Source organism: Lissotriton vulgaris, chromosome 10, assembly GCF_964263255.1.
Source record: "Lissotriton vulgaris chromosome 10, aLisVul1.2, whole genome shotgun sequence".
In the NCBI taxonomy this organism is placed as follows: Eukaryota; Metazoa; Chordata; class Amphibia; order Caudata; family Salamandridae; genus Lissotriton; species Lissotriton vulgaris.
Window position 1 is genome coordinate 398,243,909 of NC_141698.1, and position 20,432 is coordinate 398,264,340.

Here is a 20,432-nt window from a genome sequence, read left to right on the forward strand (position 1 = left end):
TAAGGCATGTAAAATACGAACCAGGCTGGCGCACTGCGGTAAATGAGACCTTTTCCCTTTCAATCCATCACTTACACCATCTTTCCTCAAAACTTGACCTTTGATTCAATATTTAATTCCATCTTTTCCATGTCAATACCATGGAAACAGCGAAATTCCATTAAGATGTTTATTACACATTTTCAAATGTGGCTGCTTTCCATTCCATTAAACAGCAACACGTGATTTCACAAACACCAGCGTAGGCCATATAGTATTACCCAATGCATTTCGAACATGGACAGGACATCACTGTCAGGGTGTGAGGGAGGAGCTGGTAACAGTCCAACCTATTCAAGTGATAGGCTGCATATTCCCAGTATATAGCCTGGGGCCAGGGCAGGAGAGGCAGGGTGTCATTGCACTTCAATGGAAAGCCTCTAGAAACTGCTCCCCCACTTCCAAGGCAGAACTGGGTATACATATTGGACCTCAGACACTACTTCTTCAGTATATTTCTGGACCTGTGGATATTCTACATGAAGAAGGAATGCTGTGCTGCTGAAAGATTGCTACTCTGCTGGACTGATGCCCTGCTGACCTACTGAACTTCTGCCTTGCTGTGCTGCCATAATGCCCTCTTGCCTGTTTGAGAAGGACTGGGCCTCCATCGCTTGAATCCAGAAACCCAGAGTGACTCCATGGGCTTTTTGGCTGGCCTCTTAATCTGAAGCCTCAGCGACACAACATGCTTCTAACAACCTGTCCTTGTACTTGGACTCTACCATGTGTGAGTGTGCTCTGACAAGCGGTGCCACCCCAGTCCTGGACCCTTGGAAGTGGGCCTAAGGTGTTCTGCCAGCTTACGTTGATCCAGCAAAAGCAATGCATCTCTGCTGCTGAGCGTACAACCCTGAGCAGAACCAACGCATCGCTACTACTGGATGTCTTGGAACCACTGCAAAGAACCATGTCACATTGCAGCCCATCGCTGCATTAGAACTACAGCTGCACAATGCATCCTCGATGCTGGCCCTCGCATCCCTCATTGACGGCAGCCTCGGCAACAACACAAGACTCCACATTGCAGCCTTGCAGCTCATCAGAACTGACGCATCACCTGACAGAGTAATACATCCTTGACACTGTACTGCAGATCGCAAGCCCTCTTTGATCGGATCCTTACCGACACCGCAGTAACTCCCACTGTGGCATTTCTGAGCCAATGCATTGCATTGACTGCACAATGCATCTTTGTAGATCCTTGCAATGCTCCACAAACCAGGATAATAGGCAATCTATTCAGCAGTTTTTACGGAGCTCGTCTAGCCTGCTCACACTCCAACGTGGTCGGTATGAACTTGTGACTTTGTACAGGTCCATTGCGACCAGATGTCCACAGTTGGAGTGTTATGCTTTTTGGTGCTATTTTCACTGAAATCCTTAAAATGTAATATCTCCAGTTCTACTGATTGAATTGTTGTCATTTTTGTCTTGTTTTGTTTATTTAAAAACTACTCTATTTTCTATTCTGGTGTGTGATCCTTATGTGGTGTGTTTTCACTTAGTTACTATTTGAAGTGTTGCACAAATACTTTGCACATAGCCTCTAATTTAAGCCTGGTGGCTTTGTACAAATCTAGCAGGGGGTTGAGCACAGGTTACTTTACGGCTGGCTTGTGCCTCACCTTGGCAAGGATTGCGGTTGCTGTTTGACCAGGTGTCACACCCCAGTCAACCATCAACTCAATTTTTCACAGTGCCTAAAACAACTTTTCATGAGGTGGGTAGTATAGAAAGTTTTGAGGTGTCTATCTCCCATTTGCAAAATATTTGCATTGCTCGGTCCGAAAAACAGGGTTGCTATTGAATTTGACTCTCCACAAAATTTCTGCTTGTTCTTTCAGTACAGAGAATGGAAGTGTAGACAGCCAAAACAGGCTCTGTCAAAGTTCGAAGAATATATCCATGAACTAGACTAATGGATGTTCAATATACCTTACGTTATGCAATATTCTTTTAAGTTGCTCTCCTTACAAGTGCACACCATTTGTGTAGCTTGTACATGAGTAGCAGAATTTCTGCACATCAGAACTATCAGAGTCACTAATATCAACTGTTTAAGTCATAACTCCATAGAATCTAATGACACTTATTGTTGATTGCTAGAAAGGAGCGTCTGAACTTGTAATGGGGTTGTTTTGAGTTCTTTAACAGAAGGAAATCTGTATAATTCTTTAAGAAAATCAGAATACATGTTCCATAGGATTGGTGCTTGAACATCAAAAGGGGAGAACTAATACTTTGCAAGTTGTTATAAACTAGACACCCGGCCTTGAAGAACAGAGGGGCATATTATCAAGGGGGTTTATCTCCGCTTTTTTGGCTTTAAAAGCCAAGAAAGCGGAGATAAAATGATCTCCCTATTACCTAGCTGTCGCTAACACCAGTTAGCGACAGCTAGTAGGAGATAGCGACCATCTTGGGCCCCACTTTGCATGTCGGTGATATTTATCACTAATAACATGCAAAGTGGGCGTGCCAAGATGTTAGCGACTGGAAACAGTCGCTAACATCGCTATCTCCTATTACCAACTTTTGGAGATATTCGCGCTAAGCGCGAATATCTCCAAAAGCTAACACCTGCCCTGAGCAGTTCTTAGCCATGTTATCCAATGGGAGGTGGATAACATGGCTAAGAGCATTAGCTCGCTAATGCATGAATATCGCTGACTTTTCAGCGATATTCATGCATTGTGGCCGATTTTTATCGCATTTGCGATAAAAATCGCCGCAGGTCTGCAATACATTTTTGTCTCTAACCAAGCAATAGCGATAATTATCGCTATTGCTTGGTAATATGCCCCACAATCTTTTGAATTAGAAATATGGGCTTAGCTCGGAGCATACATATTTGAACCTGCACACAGCTCATCAACTTCAAAGATTAGCATACCAACTATCTTTTAGACATAATGTAGCATGTACATTTAATTAAACGTCATGTCGACATATAATTTCCCAGAATCACGATGTCAGTTCATCAGTTCTTTGATGCCCCTATCCTGCTCATATTTTTCAAAGTATGCATTTGTTTTCTTTTTTCAATACTCTCAAATTATGGTGCCAAGAAGAATCTGCATCCTTCACCAGAGCGTTCATTGAGAACACAAAGACATTCTTAAATCCTAGGTTGTAAATGGATCAAGAAATGAATAAACCACTCCGTAATTTTTGTATTTTGCTCCTGAAATTTCATACAAGTTACAGAAAATGATGATCACGAAAGGTACTTGCAATGTTTTTGGCCAGAAGCCAGAATCACGTTTTAAGACAGGGCGTACCTAGTGCAGAAAAGTGACTTGGAATTCTGGCAGGAGACTGGTTGGACTGGAAAATCTCTCTCAGCGAGATGTTTTCTGCACAGTCGTGTTTCTAGTCAGCCAAAGTCACTTGACATTTCGGGTTATGCAAAAAGCAAACAATTTGTAAGTGTTAACTACAAATCCTGGAATTAGGTTAAGTGTCTGTGGATTACAATTTTTGCATGTTACTACAAATGAGGACATACCACCAATTTACTAGTCCAAAAATTGTCTTCAAAAAGTTTTATATAGTCCAATATCACTTTGATCTCCACCGAAATTTTGCCAATGCTCACCCGTCCAATTATTCTGATATAACGTGCAGACTCCCTCCCGCCCCAATATCATCATGTCAATTCATCCATCAGCAGTACCTTGTAGCACATTTCGCAAACCAGAGAAGCAACCCAAGCAGACCCCCTTGCAGCCATGTCAATCCCCTTTGCATGCTGATTCTCCATATTTTTCAGTAGGTTCAAAATTTCGGCCCCACATTCAGATTTGAGAAAAGGGCAGACAAGCTCTATATCAACATTCTTGCAATAAAGTCCCTATCTACAATGGAAGTGGAAAAGGCAGGAATCTCTGCCCAACCTGAAGCTGTCACATCATCACTCTAACCCAGCCCCCAATGCTACTGCACAGCATTCTGGGACATTTAAATAAGCGGTATATAAAAAGACCTTCCCAAACTGAGAAAGTGGCCTGAACCCTTTCCACCAAACTTTCAAAAGGAAGCCGAGCCCATTCTGTGTTTGGCTCAAGACATCTGGTCTTTCTCATTTGTTTCTGTAAAGTTGGAATTGTCTAGGCCAGGAGCAGTGAGAACAGTAAATTAACACATTCAGATCTTCTCTGCACCCTTTACTATCCGAGGAACTGGGTCAATCGTTAATGGTTTTATCATGTATTAATCATGCTGCCAGCAGAGCAATTAATTTGGCTGAGTAGGGTAGAAAAGACGGCTTGGAATCTACTTGTGAATGAGCCAGGAAAATAAGACAAAAAATAGAGAGTCATAAGGAGTGTAGTTATAACAATAGTGGGTGTGAATCTACACTCTGGATGCATGTTTACCCGGAAAATGATAACTCAATGAGCCCTGTAGGCCCAAGTGGGATGAACCTACACTTTCAATTAAGCACCACAGACTTTAAGTGAGCACCGCTGATCTACACTATGAATGCCCACTCACATTATAAGGCCTACCATTGGTCGCACCAATCCTTAAAGAGTCCCTTCTATGACAGACTACCTGTGCACGGATATCAAGCTGAGCAAGATGACAGTTTCACATGTGAAGCACAAACATCTGCACATGGGTGCCCACTTGTTCATTTGTAACCAGCTCAGAGTGTCGCATCCAAACAGCGCAGCAGCTGACTTTATCTTAAAAATTGGGCACTGGCGGTAAGCATTCTCAGGCCATTTCCACAGGATTTATTGTAAGTAAGCCGGAGTTTGTGAGACTTGCTCACAGTAAAAGTCCAAAAACCGGGTAGTCAGAAGAGAAAAATCCATAGGTATTAAATGAGCAGAACCCACTTTGCTCCAAATACAACTGAATGTGAATCTGATCTCAGAATAATCCCATGTGTAAACATGTATATCTAAGGTATATCTAACTCTTCCGGTCGGATAAAATCAACGAGATACTAACCACATAAAAAATAAATTGAGAACTTATGGATAAAAGATATTACAAATACATTGTTGATTATTTTACCAGGAGTGTGATCTCCGTCTGTGACTGCATAAACATGTTATCATGTTTCGAACCGGGGATTTAAAAGGAGCCCTTCTTTGGGTTTTTAAAATAAAAAGAAATTATCTTCTAGGTTAACGTTTCAAAAATGGCAATCTATGGCTGCCTCCTACGGTCAGAATTAAAGGTAGCCCAACTCTATAATATGGATTAATTTAGATTGTCAATTCATTTGTTCAAATTTACTAGCCAATAATGGACTAAAAATTCAGTTTTGTCTGGATGTTTTATTACATTGGCATAGAATACATGCTGATAAATTCATCCGAATGACAAGATAATAAACCCCACATTCAAAAATCTATACCTGCCACATTTTCTCTTACAATCTACAAGCAAGGAGCATGACATGTGTGAAATGTAACCTTCAACTCTGTGGTTAACACTGCGGAATTCACGGAATACACCATGATAGAGAAAACAGGCATTCTAGAATTCCATAAAAACACTGTCAACAGACTCGAGCATATTGACGTATGGAATAGTCATTAATAAACCTCCTAACATTATAACAAGAAATATCAAGTGTAGACTTGCTGAACGTAAAAATACATAACATTTGTGTAACAACATTTTAAATATTTATTTACAACTTCCTTTCCGTATTAGATTGATTACTCATTCTAAATATTGAAATCAGCAAATTAAATTTTTTTACATATTAAGGATTTATTTTGAGTAAGTGTAACTTCTGAATGAACACCATAGCACTGAAATTGCTAAATTGCTGGAAATCATACAGGATGCTACCAAAGTTCCTAGTGCAATCAATTTCCACCAAGACACTAAAGGGTTTTTTAAAGTTTATTCCTGAAAAAAAGTATACTAAAATGATTTCTTTAAACAATATTTTACTCAAACATTTTATTGAAACAGGTAGACATGGTATACTTGGCGTGGTTCACCCTGGCTTTTTGCTACTGCCTCCTGCATTTTTGACTGTATGCTGACCTCGTTTTTGCTGTTTTTTATTAACTCTGGGCACCAAACCACAGCTGATCAGTGCCAAAGTGCACATGCTCCCTGTGTAAATCATATTTGTGGTTGGTTATACATGATTAGCATATTTGATTTACTAGCAAGTCCCTAGTAAAGTGCACTTTGTGTGCCTAGGACCTGTCTTAGGCCTGTAACTGCAGTGTCTGTGGATGCAGTTCTAAACTGCCATGGTGACCTGGCAAGGGCACCCACTTGCCAGGTCTAAACCTTCTCTTTGTTTAAATGTAAGGCACCCCTCAGGCAGGCCAAAGGTAGCCACATGGGCAGGGTGCAATGTATGTGAAAGGTAGGACATGGTCTTGTGTGCTTTACATGTCCTGATAATGAAATAATGCTGATTCAGTATTGAAAGGACTATCTTTCCTATAGGTTATCAATGAAGCTGCCTTGTAACACCTTACAAGTGTAACTCTCAATTGGGAAGAGATAGTGATTTGGACTTTGTGTTCCCTGAACGCAAGATTTAAAAACACATCTTTCGTAAAGGTGGTTTTTAAATGGTGTGTTTGAAAATGCCACTTTTAGAAAGTGGGCATCTTCTTGCTTTACCATCATGTGCCTCAGCCTGCCTGTAGAATCAACGTCTGGTTTAGATTCACAGTTAGGCTGGTTGTGCATTTACTTTAGACAGTTACACAAAGGGAGCTGAGGTGTGCCCTGCATATCCTGATTGCCCATCACAAGGCTGATGGGACTTCCTGAGCTAGAATGGGGGGTGGAGTTGTGACTGACACATGAATAGGGTTGTGCCTGTCCTCAAACAAAGCTATCTCCACACCCCCTGTAGTATGTCTGGATCCCGGTCAGGACAAGGCAGGATCTGTGCACTACAAAGACTATCCTTTGAAGTATGCCTACTTCAAAGGCAGAAAGGGGTATAAGTATTGGACCTGTAACTCCACATTTTCAGGAAACTTCTGGATCAAGCCACAATTCTGCCAAGAACAAGAGCTGAAGAAGCTGGAGGAGGGGAACCGCCACTCTGCGTGTTGCTGTATTGTGCTGGCCCACTGGTTGCTGCTTCTGTCTTGGGCCATGGAAGGAATAGCCTTTATTTTCTTATCCTGCTTGTCAATGATCTCCAAGGGATTGTGTGTGTTTGCCTCCTGTTGGAAGTCTCATGGCCATCAAAGACTTCATCTGCAGCTCCCCTGAATTCCTAGGCTGGGAGTTCTAACATGCCTAGGGGTGCAAATCCCAGTTCCGGGCCCTTGGAGGTAGTTTTGCTGCATCAAGCACTGAAAATCCATGTATCGCCCTTCAGCCTTTTTCCGCCACAACAATGCCATGCGGTTGAAAAACTAACGCATAGGTGCGGTGTGGAAGAAGAATCGATGGAGCGCCTGTCATGCAGCTAAGAGATCACCACAGCCTGAGTCCTAAGCACCGTGTACCCGATGTCCGAGACCCCAGCTCCAACTGAGGCCCTGCTGTGTGACTGAAGGAATCAACGCATAACTAGTCCGCTCTTGGAGAATTGACACAGCGCCTGTTTCGCTGCCACTGCATCGATTTGGCATGCCTGTATTTCCCACGCATCACACCTCTCTCCAGCGACGTCACCCTGCAGTGATGAGCCGGGCTGTATGTCCAGAATATGACGAATCACTTTCCATCACAATATGGAATAGACTCAACACTTCTCCTGTCGTGCAGCAGAACTGATGCCTCCATCCCCCTGGGACTCAGGAATCAACGCATTGTTTGTGTTTTCTGATGCTTCTCCTCTGCAGCTTTTTTTTCTTGGATGTTGCCACATCCAAGGTACTTTGTGTTAAAATCAACACAGCCACAGAGTTTTAAGGACTAAACTTGATAGACCTTTAAAAAGTGATATCTCTGCCTATTTATGTTGGGTTTTTGTCATTTTCCTCTTGCCTAGATGAAGATTGGGTGTTTTTCTAAACTGGTGTAGTGTCAATTGCTAGTGTTTTCACTGTGTTACTGAATGCTTTATGTACACATACTTTACATCTGAGATAAGCCTAACTGCTCATGCCAGTCTACCAAGAGGGTGAGCAGGGGTTATTTTGTGTGTGTAAGTCTCTTATCCTGACTAAAATAAGGGTCCCTACTTGGACAGGGTGGACACCACTGCCAACGAGAGACCACCATATCTAACAGAAACACATTAAATTAATCTTGGTAGATACTATCGATAATAAATTGTAAGTAAACAATACATAAAAGTTACAAAAGTCTTAATCTAACTCAAACCCGCTTGAAATGATCAATTTTCTTTCATAACATAATCAAAAAATGCTGCTATATATGGTTACTTGTAAAAGCATGCGTTTACCTCTAATGTGAGCACTGCATTGACTCCAACATCCATCCGATTGTTTTTAAAGGTGGTGAATGCCTGCAAGACATCAAAAGATTGGCATTAATATTTTAAATATCACCCATGCTTCAGCAATGATTATAAACAGAAATACGTTAGACTAAACAAAATGGCATATATGGGTACATATTTTGACTAGCCCATGATTCCTGATGGGGCAGTAGCCATGTTTTGCCTTCCATCGAAAAGTATAAGATCTGCAGCATCAACACGAACCAGCCATTTTTTTCTTTAAAGATTCCACTAGTTGAAAGCTGAAAAAAACTATGAGGGAGAATGAGGAAATACTTGGGAAATTGGACCTGGAGTTACAGATCCACCCAATAATTCCTCAGATGATTCTCAGACTTCAACCCGCAAATCCCCAGAGGTGTGGAGTTGATGCACAGGGGCACTCGGCATAAGGCCTCTGGAAGAAGACCACAATAAAAACTGATTCTATATGATACAGTGTTTTGATTCAATGGCTGAATTTCTTTCAATTTCTTGAGTCAGGAGGAAATTCATGATGTAGTAACGCATCAAATACACCCAAAATCAGGTAATTGTACAATAGTCAGAACTGAGAAGATATTTGGTAGCATGGCTAACCAAATCTAGATTTTGGTAGCCTGACAAACACAACGATTTCAAGGAGACGTGATGGGATTCAACAAATGGAAGGAAATATCAATGTATAGGCATGTCATATGAAAAAATAAAACCAATAATAATCTCATAAAATTATAGCATTGGGATTCCAACAAGGCACATCCCATATCAACTATACATATTGTGTCACGTTATGCTGGGGAATCACATATTTTTAAAGCCCTGGAGGTTTCTGAAAACGATTTTGGGGCAATTCAGTATACAATGTGTGTACCAAGTTGGGCTTCAGGTGCCAAACGTTTCGATTTGCATTATTAAATTCTATATTTTGACTACCACAATCCAGATTTATAGATTGTTTTATTAATAGAATTGCTAATGTTAAATTGTACATGTACCTAATGAATGTTTCTTCATGAGTGAACCCCATCGGAAGAGGAGGCAGGGAAGAGAGAGGTTTTATAAATGAGGAAGTGTTGGTCAAACAAGGTCCTGGCAACATCTGCACAGTCGAATCTTTGGGGTATTCACAAGAGATATTCATTGTGTATCCCACTCTAGAAGAACACATACCCCCACCTCTTTTGCAAATTGTAGGAGTAAATGATTTTTCATGATGTGAAAGGGAAAAGAATGCTTTTACATGGGACAATATTTGCCCTGCAGATAGAAAAAGAAGAAAAAATGTACAATGTATGCACATTTTTGCTATTTCTACTGATGCGGCTTTTCCACTTTCAAGGCCAATCTGCGTAAGTGAATTTATAATGCAGTAGAAACAATTTTGAAATGTATCGTTTTAGTATGTTTTCAATTAATACCTATTTGGAGTTTTGTAAACACTATAAAATCATATCCTTTCTAAATATGGTAGTAAACATGTGAAGTGGATTTGAAGTTTTTGGAAAAACTTCTGTGAATCTAGTCTGGACTAGGGACCACCAACTTGTGCTCCTGATTCCTGGTGTTAGGACACATTTAGTCTTTGAATTTATTGTAACAATGTCTTCTCTCTGACTGGTCAATACTGATTCGACCAAAAACAAATTGTATACATTGATGCAGGTGAAATGAGCAATTCTGTCCCGGTGCAATACAGTGGTCAAAATAGATGTGAACTAGTAGCCCCTTTAGAAAGGACATCATTGAGAACCTCAACTGTGTATATTCAAGGGAAGACCTTGGAGAATCGTTTCATGGGATTCCGTCCAGTCCATGGATGACACTATTTTGGCAGAAAGTGGGGTCTACACAACCCACAGGTCTAGGAATGCATGCAGATATATTCCTAAATATGCCTAATTGGTATAATTGAGGATGGAATAATACCTGGTACAAAATGATTTTTGAGGGACTGGGGTATCTCATTGCCAAGAGACATTGTGAAGAACTGGAGAGCGTAACAACATCCACGTTATTCGGCTTGGCCAAAATCAATGGACTATTGTACTGTTCAAGAGAGGGAAATTTGCCATGCTTGTGAATGTCCGAATCAGCACGCCAAGATATGGATTTCTTGGTTGAAATAGTCACAGTTAGACATCTCTTGATTGAAGTAATGTGGGTGGCATTAGAAGATCGTTCTGGGTTAAGGGTGATACTCAAGCTCTATGTTGTATTTAAAAAAATCAATAAAATGTTTCAAAAATAATAAGGTTGACTGGGACAGAGCAGCAGAAAAAGCGGCCATGGAAGTACTATTACTGCAATATGGGTGAGTTTATATTGCCTCATTCCAATGATTGAGTAATTTAGGAAGCCTCAACGATTACAATGTTAGTTTCGCTAAGTTGTGCAAATTTAAGTAGAGATCCTTCATCTTCTCTGCTACTACATATCTACATTTCATTTTAGGTAGGCAGGTTGAGATGTAGAAAATGAACTGTAGTGATCACAGGCACATGTTGGGGACCCCATTCTTTCTTAACAAACCCACTGATAAACGAAGATAGGAGTCTATGCTAGAACCACAGACATTTTACCAAAAACGTACAATCCACTTCACTTTTACTATCGTATTTAGAATGACTTTTATAGTATTCATAAATTTGCAGGACGTACACTGTAAGCTGCTGAGAGAAGGGCCTTCACAGCTAACTGGTTAAGCAGTGAAAAACCTTCAGACCAATTTGACAATAATGATGTAAGGTGCTTAACCATAGGTACTTGTCTTGTGCCATCAGGGTAATGACTGTACGCAGGGCTCAAATGGTACTGCAGGTAGGTTGCAAATTTCTAGACAAACATCTAAGGAGGCAATGCGCAGATGTCCTACAAATTTTAATAGCCCCTATATTATATCTTGGCAATACGATCTCCTTGGGGGCACAGGCCCTAAAAATCAACTTAAACCAAATCTGCAGTTGGTTATTAGAACAGGAGCCAGATGCACAACCCTTTTTTTGCGGCTGCAAACAGGAGATCGGCCCGTTTGCGGCCACAAAAAAGTTCCAGACAGGTACAAATGCTATTTTGAGAGTCACTGACTCTCAAAATAGCATTTGCGACTCTTGCTATTAGGAAGGGGCGTCCTTCCCTTTCTAGAAGACGACAAATTGCCTTCAGACAATGAACCTTGATTCCACCCATGAAAGAAATAATAATTTACCATGATTGTCATCTAGTGCAACCTAAAGGCCATGGTGTACTGAAATTGAGTTGCCATTCTTTTATTAGTTAACTTGTCCACAGCTTTCACTCACACCACCACAACTCACTACCCCAAGACAAGAGGAAATTAGAATAAACACAATTACTGTTACCTTATATCCTCCATTCTCTCAAAGAAGTATTGTATTTTCTCATTGCTGCCATTAGTTCAACTCTTTCCAGCTCCACCACTGGTGCACCTCAAGGCTCGATCAACAAAATCCTACCTTCCAGTGCCTTAATGACTAGACTATTTATTCTGAGATTCCAAACAGTGGATACACAGAAACACCCGAAACTGATGTTTATTGTGAATTACAGAAATAGCAACCAACAACCATCTGGCTTCTACTCATGCCCTCCTCCTGCAATCCTGATCGAAGCAACAAAACTAGAAATGTTAATTGACTGCAGCTCCCTCTTTAACACCCTCACTGTAAACCAGATAAAGTAAATGCTTTTCATTCAGTGCACGCTCTTTGCTAAATTTCCCTTATGAAAGATCTAGGCAACCATGAAAGCTGTCATATTTCACTATGCAAATTGACTGTACCAAGGGACCCCATCTTACAACTCTGAAAATTGCAAAGAACCTAAATGTAGCATCAAACCAACTCTGTGCTTTGGACAATGAGATCACAACTTAATTCCTCAAAGCACTCCATTGTCTAGTCATGCAGATGCAGTTCATCTGCACAGCATTGCATATTACCCACCATCCCACTGTCCATGGCAAGGATTATGCCTTCTTCCAATCAACTTTTCACAGATTCTCATAAATCACAACTCTCCACTCAGGAAAGGCGCCTCGGCTGACCATCCCCTGTTACCAGAACACACAGGTATTGGACCTTTATCCTTCCAGGCATAAAACCTCCAGAAGTTTTGCAAAAACCAAGGCCTCCTGTTAATCAGAAAGGTAGTAAAGAACTAACTCATTTCTAACATATCAGATGGTGGCAGGACCATCAACCACAAAATGAACAGTTTTCCAACAAGTAGAATTAGGACACAACAGAATTGAAGATTTAAGTGCACTAACAATGTAACCAAATCACCTTCAAGGCTGTAGGCAAAAGTACACATAAAACATTCTCAAAATCGCATTGCATGCTCTCCATGCATAAGCACAGTTACACATGTGAGCAACACAGTAACAAGGCTCTGCAAATCTTGTATGATGTTTGAAAATCCTCTGTAGAAAAGTGTCTCTTTGACATGGTTAGCACCCACCTTTTGCCTGATGCCTGATGTGATTTAGAACTGTAAGTGCACTGGGTCCCTGCTAACCAGGTTCCGAGTGTCTATTCACTTTTCCAAAACTGTACCAAGATTGGCACAACTTCAGCCACCCCTTTAAGTCTCTATTAAATGGTACCTAGGGCATGGGTACTGTAGAGGGTGCTCTGGGGCTGCAGCATAAATTGTGCAATCCCAGAGACCTCTCATCAAGCCATGCACACAGCCACTGCAGGCCGTGTGCCTTAGTGCAGAGAAAACCGAAGAGTCAACATGGCACACAGCCCTGTGTGCCATGCCCCCATACACTGTATTTGATATATGTAAGTCATCCATAAGGCATGATGAACTAAATCCCATTTCTGGATGTATCTGCGTGAGCAGATATGACCCTGCATTATCTGAGCATGTCCTGGATATTGTAAGCGAACAGGGAAGCCAGAGAGAGTACATGGACTGGATACTTGCCACTACCTGTTTCCTTAGACAATTATGGCTTCACTGTACCCTAGATGCTTGGCACCAAACATCTTGTCTTAATAAATCCTCACTGATGCCAGTATTGGATTTATTAATAAATGCACAGAAGATACACTTTAGAGGGTCCCTGAAAACCTACCAAGCACTGGTGTGGTCTCTGACTAGTCATAGCCAGCCTGCTTCCACCAGGCACCTTTCTGTCCTCATGGGGTGAGAGCCAATGCTCTCAGATGCCAGAAACAAAGCCTGCTCTGAGCGGAGGTGCCGCACACCTTCTCTAGGCCAGAATGGTTCCAGATTCTGCTGCTAAGAGGCTGACGGCACTGACGATCCCTGCCTGCTGCACCGGTTGATGCCTCTATTTCGCTACCTGCCTGACCAGATTGGTTATACTGGTCGCCTGATAGCAGAGCGGATGGGGGCCTATGTTGCCAGCTGGGGATTGGGACACCCTGCACCATGCCCTTTGAAGATGCTTGCGATATTGTAGACTGAGGGGACTAAATCCTGGCAGGCGGAGCCCTCGTCCGGGTGGTGTGGGGTCTGCGATCATAGCAGAGGTGAGTCCAAGGGCGAGCGGCTGCATTGGGGCCGCTTTTGTCTGGAAGCCTGGTCGTGACACTACCCAGAAGTGATCGATAACTGTGGGCCTCGCTCTTCTCACCGCTTGCTAACCTGGCCTTCCTACTCCGATTCCTGTACTCTGACGCTGGCCTCGCCCTTGCCTGATTTCTGGGGCCCCGATCAGACGCTGCAGCTGGTAGAGATTATATTCTCAGTTGCCCTCTCTGCTGAGCCACGTTGCAGCCTTCCTACAGATATCATCTACTGCTGTTTGGCCCCCTCCTACAAGTACACATCTGCTCTACTTGTGCACTGTTGCTGAGGCCTTCCCTGCTACTTCCCAGCTGCTGTCCCCCCCCTGTTAGGTAACTACTACTGGGGCGTGATGTGTTGTGGAAGTCTGGTACCGAAGTGAGTGAACACATAGTGTGTTGTTGGAGTGCTGGCATTACTACCTACCTGCATTGCCCCGGGGGTCAGAGAGGCAATATACCCGGCTTGAAGCATGCCGTTGGGCAGGTGTTGGGCCACGTGCTCTCCGAGAGGCATACCCACCGGCTTTTAGTAGTATGGGTAAACCAGATAAATCGCAGCCCAAGATTACTTTTGAGCGGGGCGCTAGGTGGTACCAGGATGGCCGCACACCATTGAGGCTCCGGCCCTGCTGAGCGGGGAATCATCCTCCATCCCATCCTGCTGAACTGTTCTGTACCATAAGACTCACTACGAGATGTCCACACTTGTGCTTCTGCCACTGGGACCCACTGCTGGCATCTGGCCCCGGATACAGAGGCGTCGGAAGCCCTCGAGGTGAAGAGCGCCCCGCGCCAGGAGCCGCTTGGAGCGCCGCGCCAGCTGCCGTCTATGTGAAAGACCGCGGCGTACTGGGCCTACCCTGCTACACATTGACAAACTGGGCCTCACCTGCTTGGGCCTCACTGACACGAGCAATACACCCCAGCTGGAGCAGACGTCACACAGACGCCCCTGTTGCTGAGCCGGAGGTAGATTGGGAGGGTAATGACTTTATAGCATGATTAATTAAAACCTTTGCAAACAAGTAAAACAATAATTCACAAGATGCAGCTTCTCCTTTAAAGATGCTGAAAGATTACAAATATGTTGTAGTTCAATAAAATTACAAAGGAATAAAAAACTTATAGGTAGGATAGTTCGTCATGGTTGAAAAATAGATCAGCATAAGGCTTGTTCTCGTGGATGAATGCACCCCAAGAAATGATGTTTGTGGAGAATACAAGTCGATGAGCTCGAAGCCAGGCTGTGCTGACTGCTGAGAGCTTGGCAACCAAGGAGGTATTCATAGGTCTTAATCACAGCACTAGTAGAGACAGTTGTTGTCCTTGACTCATAAGCACGCTGGTATAGGATAAAGACCGATAACTTGAGGGTCTTCCCGACTTAACTTTGCGTTTGCTTGCCTCATAAACCGAATAAGGCTGCAAGACAGGCGGATGTTGCTGCCTTCGAAACAGGCCTTTACCGCCTCCCTACAAGATCGAACCTGACTTGCAATTCGGAGCCGTTTAAGAAACTGTCTCCTTTTGGCTCTCAAGCCGTTGCAGATGCATAGTAGACGTATTATGTCTTTGTTCAAATTTCCACACAGTCTGCAGCAATTAGAGGAGGTTGTATGTTTCCATGGAGGAAGGTGGGGCTTTGCTGGTAAGATTCCCAGCCTCAGATGAAGGAACCGTTCTTTTGTTGTTCTTGTAAAACCTGTTCCTAGGCATAGTTGGGGCTTTGTTGACACACAGCTCTGAATTACGAACCAGCCGTGGGCCCTCCTACTAAGGGCAGCTTTATCTTCTGCGAGAGATACAGACTTTACTGATTTATTTACCAGGACCTTGAAGATTTTCTGGGGTAAGCATGAGTCCCATAGGTCCTGTAAAGCTAACAGCTTGATTGCTGATTGAAGGTAACTCTTCTCTGGGCTATCATTTCTCTTTGAGATTTCCAACCACAGATATGAGTTCAATGTGCCCGGCACGACCCCCTTTATTTTGAACCAGCAATTGGCGTAGGCCCCTTTCCGTGAGATTTCCTGCTTTAGCAGTCCAAATTCTAATCTTATTTGCGCTGGTGAGGTAAATTGCGGAAGATCAGCAACCACAATGTCCAGGGTGACTTCATCTCTACCTCTCATTGCTTCACTTCCGTGAGTGATGGAGGGAAGGAGCCGCGCTCGAAGCACTTCTAGCAAAGGGAGAAGGCCAGGGCCAGTTATTTTTTGCTTGATGTTTTTTAAAGCAACTGCCAATACAGTCCCTCTGCCTTTGATGGAGGCTTTCTGTTTAGAAAATGATCCGTTTCTCTCAAATATGATTCCCAAATACTTGTACTCCTCTACTGGAACCAGCAGCCAATTGTTCATTGACCATCGTGGATAGAGTTTGTTGGGACCTTGGTTTAGTACCATTACTTTAGATTTTTCCAGATTTATGGTCAGCCCATTTTTGTCTGCAAAGGTACTTGTGATGTTTATCAGATGCTGGAGGCCGATTGGAGTACGGCTGATTAGTAGGAGGTCATCTGCGTCTGCGTACAAGAGGTTCGATAGAATTAAGCCCCCCAAGTTCGGGGCATGATGGTTGCAATTGTCCAGGTCGGTGGAGAGATCAGAGACAAAGAGGTTGAACAAGGTTGGGGCCAATACACAACCCTGCTTTAGCCCTTTGGAAGTAGGAATTTTTCTAGACAGGGTATCTTGCGCTCCAATTTTAATACGGACCCAAGTTTCAGAGTGAAGCAGGATTAGGTGGTTTAGAAAATTTGTAGGGATTCCCCACCTCGCTAGTTTGGCTCAAAGTAACCCCCTGTCGATGCTATCGAAAGCTGCCTTATAGTCGATAAAGCAGACAAATAGCGGTTTATTGATTTTTTGGAGGCGTCAGACAGGAGAGAAAGGGCGAGAATATTTGTTGAAGTCCCCAGACCTTCCTGGAAACCAGTTTGATTGATTGGAATTAGGTTTTTTTCCTGAGCCCAAACTGTAAGTGCATTTAGTAAGAGCCCTGCATAGAATTTAGCTTCAATATCGATTAAAGTGATGAGCCTATAATTTTTTGCGTCTGACATGGCGCCCTTTTTGTGGATAGGAGAAATGATTGAACCTTTCCAGGATTCAGGAATTCTTTCACTTTCTAGGATGTTATTATAAAGGGGGAGGAGTGCTTTACCCCAGTAGATCGAATCCTGTTTAAATATGATTGGCGGAAGACCGTTGGGGCCTCGAGCTCCGTCTTTGCGTCCTTTCTTGATTCTGCCCCCGAGCTGCTTATTTGTGAGGACGATGGGAAGGACCAGTCCTTCAGTCCTTGATTGTTGTTGGTCACTTTTGAGCTCCGGTAAGGCTGCTGGGGATTCGGCAGGTTCTGGGTTGAAGTGATTGAGTAGGAACTTTGCCCAGATGTCCTCTGTTATATATAAGCTAATTCCTAGAGCAGATGGATTCTCTAGGATTCTGATGGTCTGCCAAAACCTGGCACTGTTGTTATTTTTGCGTCATATGTCAGTTTAGCCCATGTTGATTCGTCCCTTTCTTTTTTAGCGAGCCAGATTATTTTCTTCTTGCATGCTATAAGACTCCTTAATTCGGACTGGATGTTCTCAACTGGTCCGTGTATACGAAGACTGCGCATTGCCCTGTTGATGTTGGTTTTTAATTCCCTTAATTCGGCATCCTGATGTCATGAGAGGTGGAGTAATTTGCTTTGTGCCTGATTGCGTGAGGCGACCCAGGGATTTTTTGGTGTTACTGGTCCTTCTCTTGACTTGTTTTTTGACTTGGTTGGATTGAAGCTGTCCATGAAGTTCTCCCATGCTTTTAGGTGGCTGGTACTTAACTGCATACTCTCCTCCCATCTTTTTTTTGCGAGGGCCTGGAGTTGTTCTGGATCGCCGGTGTTACATTTGAATCTCCGGTGATTTGCAGTTATTATTAAGTTTGTGACTTCCATCGGGTAAGTGGTAGCTGTTCCATAAGCATCAAGGGTAAACTCTTGGGGCTGGTGGTCACTGTGGTCCTGATTTCCGATTGTAAACCCTTTTATTAGGCCGAAAGTTGATAAAGACGTGAAAGTGTAGTCGGTTGTGGTATTACATTGTGCTGTGTGGAGGTAGCAGCCGGTGGGCAGTCTCCCACAAAACGCCCATTTAATGCAACCAAAAAAAATTTGTCAGCTCTGTTAGAAGGACCCTCAAGATTTTGGATGACTTGCCCCATCTGCAGGCGTCCTGGGTTGGGATGCCACATGCTACTTGGCGTTCAGCTGCAGGACTGTCCGGGTCAATCCCTCCTGTAAGGAACATGTTAAAGTCACCTGAGTCGATAAAATTTGAAGAAGGTTCCGCAGTGATAAGATTCGTCAGTTCAGTTACTAAGGTGTTTACACCGGTTCTTTTATTATGAGGATGAATGTAGGAATTAACAATTGTTAGGACTTCTTTATTTCTGCGGCTTAAAATTTGAAGCTGTATTATTTTTATTCCATTTGTTGCGGTATTTATGCTTGGTAGCTCTTTCACTGAATTTATCGATTTAATTGAAGCATAGGTTGTGAGCTCGCCTTTCAAGTGTCCAAATTTTGAGTTTCTAGTCCCTGAGAGGTGGTTTGGTTTGAAGCCTTGTAAGTGAAAAACAATAGCAAAAAATATCCCTAAAGGAGTCATTCATACAATAACTTTAGTATTTGATCGTGTCATATATCTATGAACACTTAATTAGTGATGGTCACAGGAGCTTGAAAGATAACAACAGTTTATCAAAAAAGATCAAGTTCTTTAATAATACATGAATCTTATGTCAATTGATTGTTGGCAACAGAAACTACCAATCATTTCAAACAATATTGAGTGCTAGGAGGAACACCTTTCGCATTATACATGGGTTTTACAAATAGCCATGTTCAAAATGGGCATTGCACATCTTCAAAAGATCTACAAAAATCAAATTAAATGATTTGAGCAAAAACGGTGTTCACACGTCGATGTTTCGGTCCCTGGTGGTCACATGGTTCCTTGGGACGATCTTCAGGACAAATAGTTGCACAATAACATCTAATATACAAAAACAACAATATACGATGTCAGTACTACAAAACCTGTGACACAAAGAAAAGACTGTACAGTGTGCTCACACTAGAAGGACAATAATGAACTATACAACACTACATAAACCATAAATAAAAAGTGACCATAAATAAAAGGTCACCTAAATTTAATTAATCAATACAAATACCAATCGACAAATACTTACAAATTTCAATTGTCAACTGAATCACACTATGCAAGATAGACCAACCATCAGCCATCTGTGAAACAGGGTGCACAAAAACAACATGAGTGTCTAATGGGTGTTTTTGCAGCTAATTTCTACCATCACCAACACCACATGTGAGAAATAACCAATTCATAGTCACTCACGAGTGCTGTTTTTTTTTAGTTGTGACCTGAAAATGAAGTCAAATACCATATTAAAGTATGCGTCACCTAAGACCATTACCAGTCAACTACACAACTAGGCACTACCATCACCAGCACCACGTGTGAGGTATAAATGTCTAATATTCACTCGCGTGTGTTGGTCTCAAAAGTGATCTGTAAAAATGAAATATTATATCACATAAAATGCCACCTCAAATACGGACAAGAATTGCCAGCTAACTATGCAACAAACATAGGTATCAGCTTGAATTCGTAAGTTTATCGCTCCTATAAAAGCGATATTTGAGATAACAATCCCAGCAAATAACAACAAAGTCAGAGCCCAACTACGCTAAGAGCACTCCGCAAGACCTGCCTGGCGGCTTCTCGCTTACCTCACATACAGGAATGGAAAAACTCATCCCGGAACGCCTGACTACAAAGTTCAAGCGACAGTCCATGTCCGCGTCTGTTCCATAAACAAGATGAGATACATTGACGTCAGACGCCGATCAGTGTGGAATAGTGCGGCCATTTTGGAATGGGAAATACTCAAAGTGACTCAATGGGCTCAACTCGATGAAACTGGCCGCCATCCTATATTGGGTTGTGATTATACCGTAAATCATAATTCCCATGTAGACAAGCAATAATCGGAAATCAACGGATCTATCAACGGGCTTAATTATCAAGGGAAGACAGGAAACATCTAATCAAAAGTAGGATAAGAGTTTCTATCCGCCTCGTTTTGAATATGAAAATATGAGAAGATCTTAAATCCCGATATTATCAAAGTTCAGCAAAGTGTCACGTGTATCGTGTCGAAAAAACTGAAGTAATTGCCTGGAAAGCTACACAGCCAATACCAGGATTTTAACCTGAGAAAAAACAGCCTAACACTCAGCCGAGTGTTGGTATCAACAGAGGGGCAATTATAACAATACAGAAGTTACCCCAACAATGCTAATGCGTGCCATTCAATTAAGGAGTTGAGTCCCTTTTCAACAGTATC

The 20,432-nt window shown here is 42.4% G+C and overlaps 1 long non-coding RNA gene across 1 annotated transcript in view; it reads right to left on the minus strand.

Moving 5' to 3' along the window:
- LOC147685299 (uncharacterized) overlaps window positions 1-20,432 on the minus strand; it is a 1,016,963-nt gene that overhangs the window by 774,484 nt on the left and 222,047 nt on the right. Inside the window, exon 2 of the long non-coding RNA XR_015300433.1 lies at window positions 8,408-8,470. This is a non-coding gene — a long non-coding RNA (uncharacterized LOC147685299). The remainder of the gene's footprint in view (window positions 1-8,407; window positions 8,471-20,432) is intronic.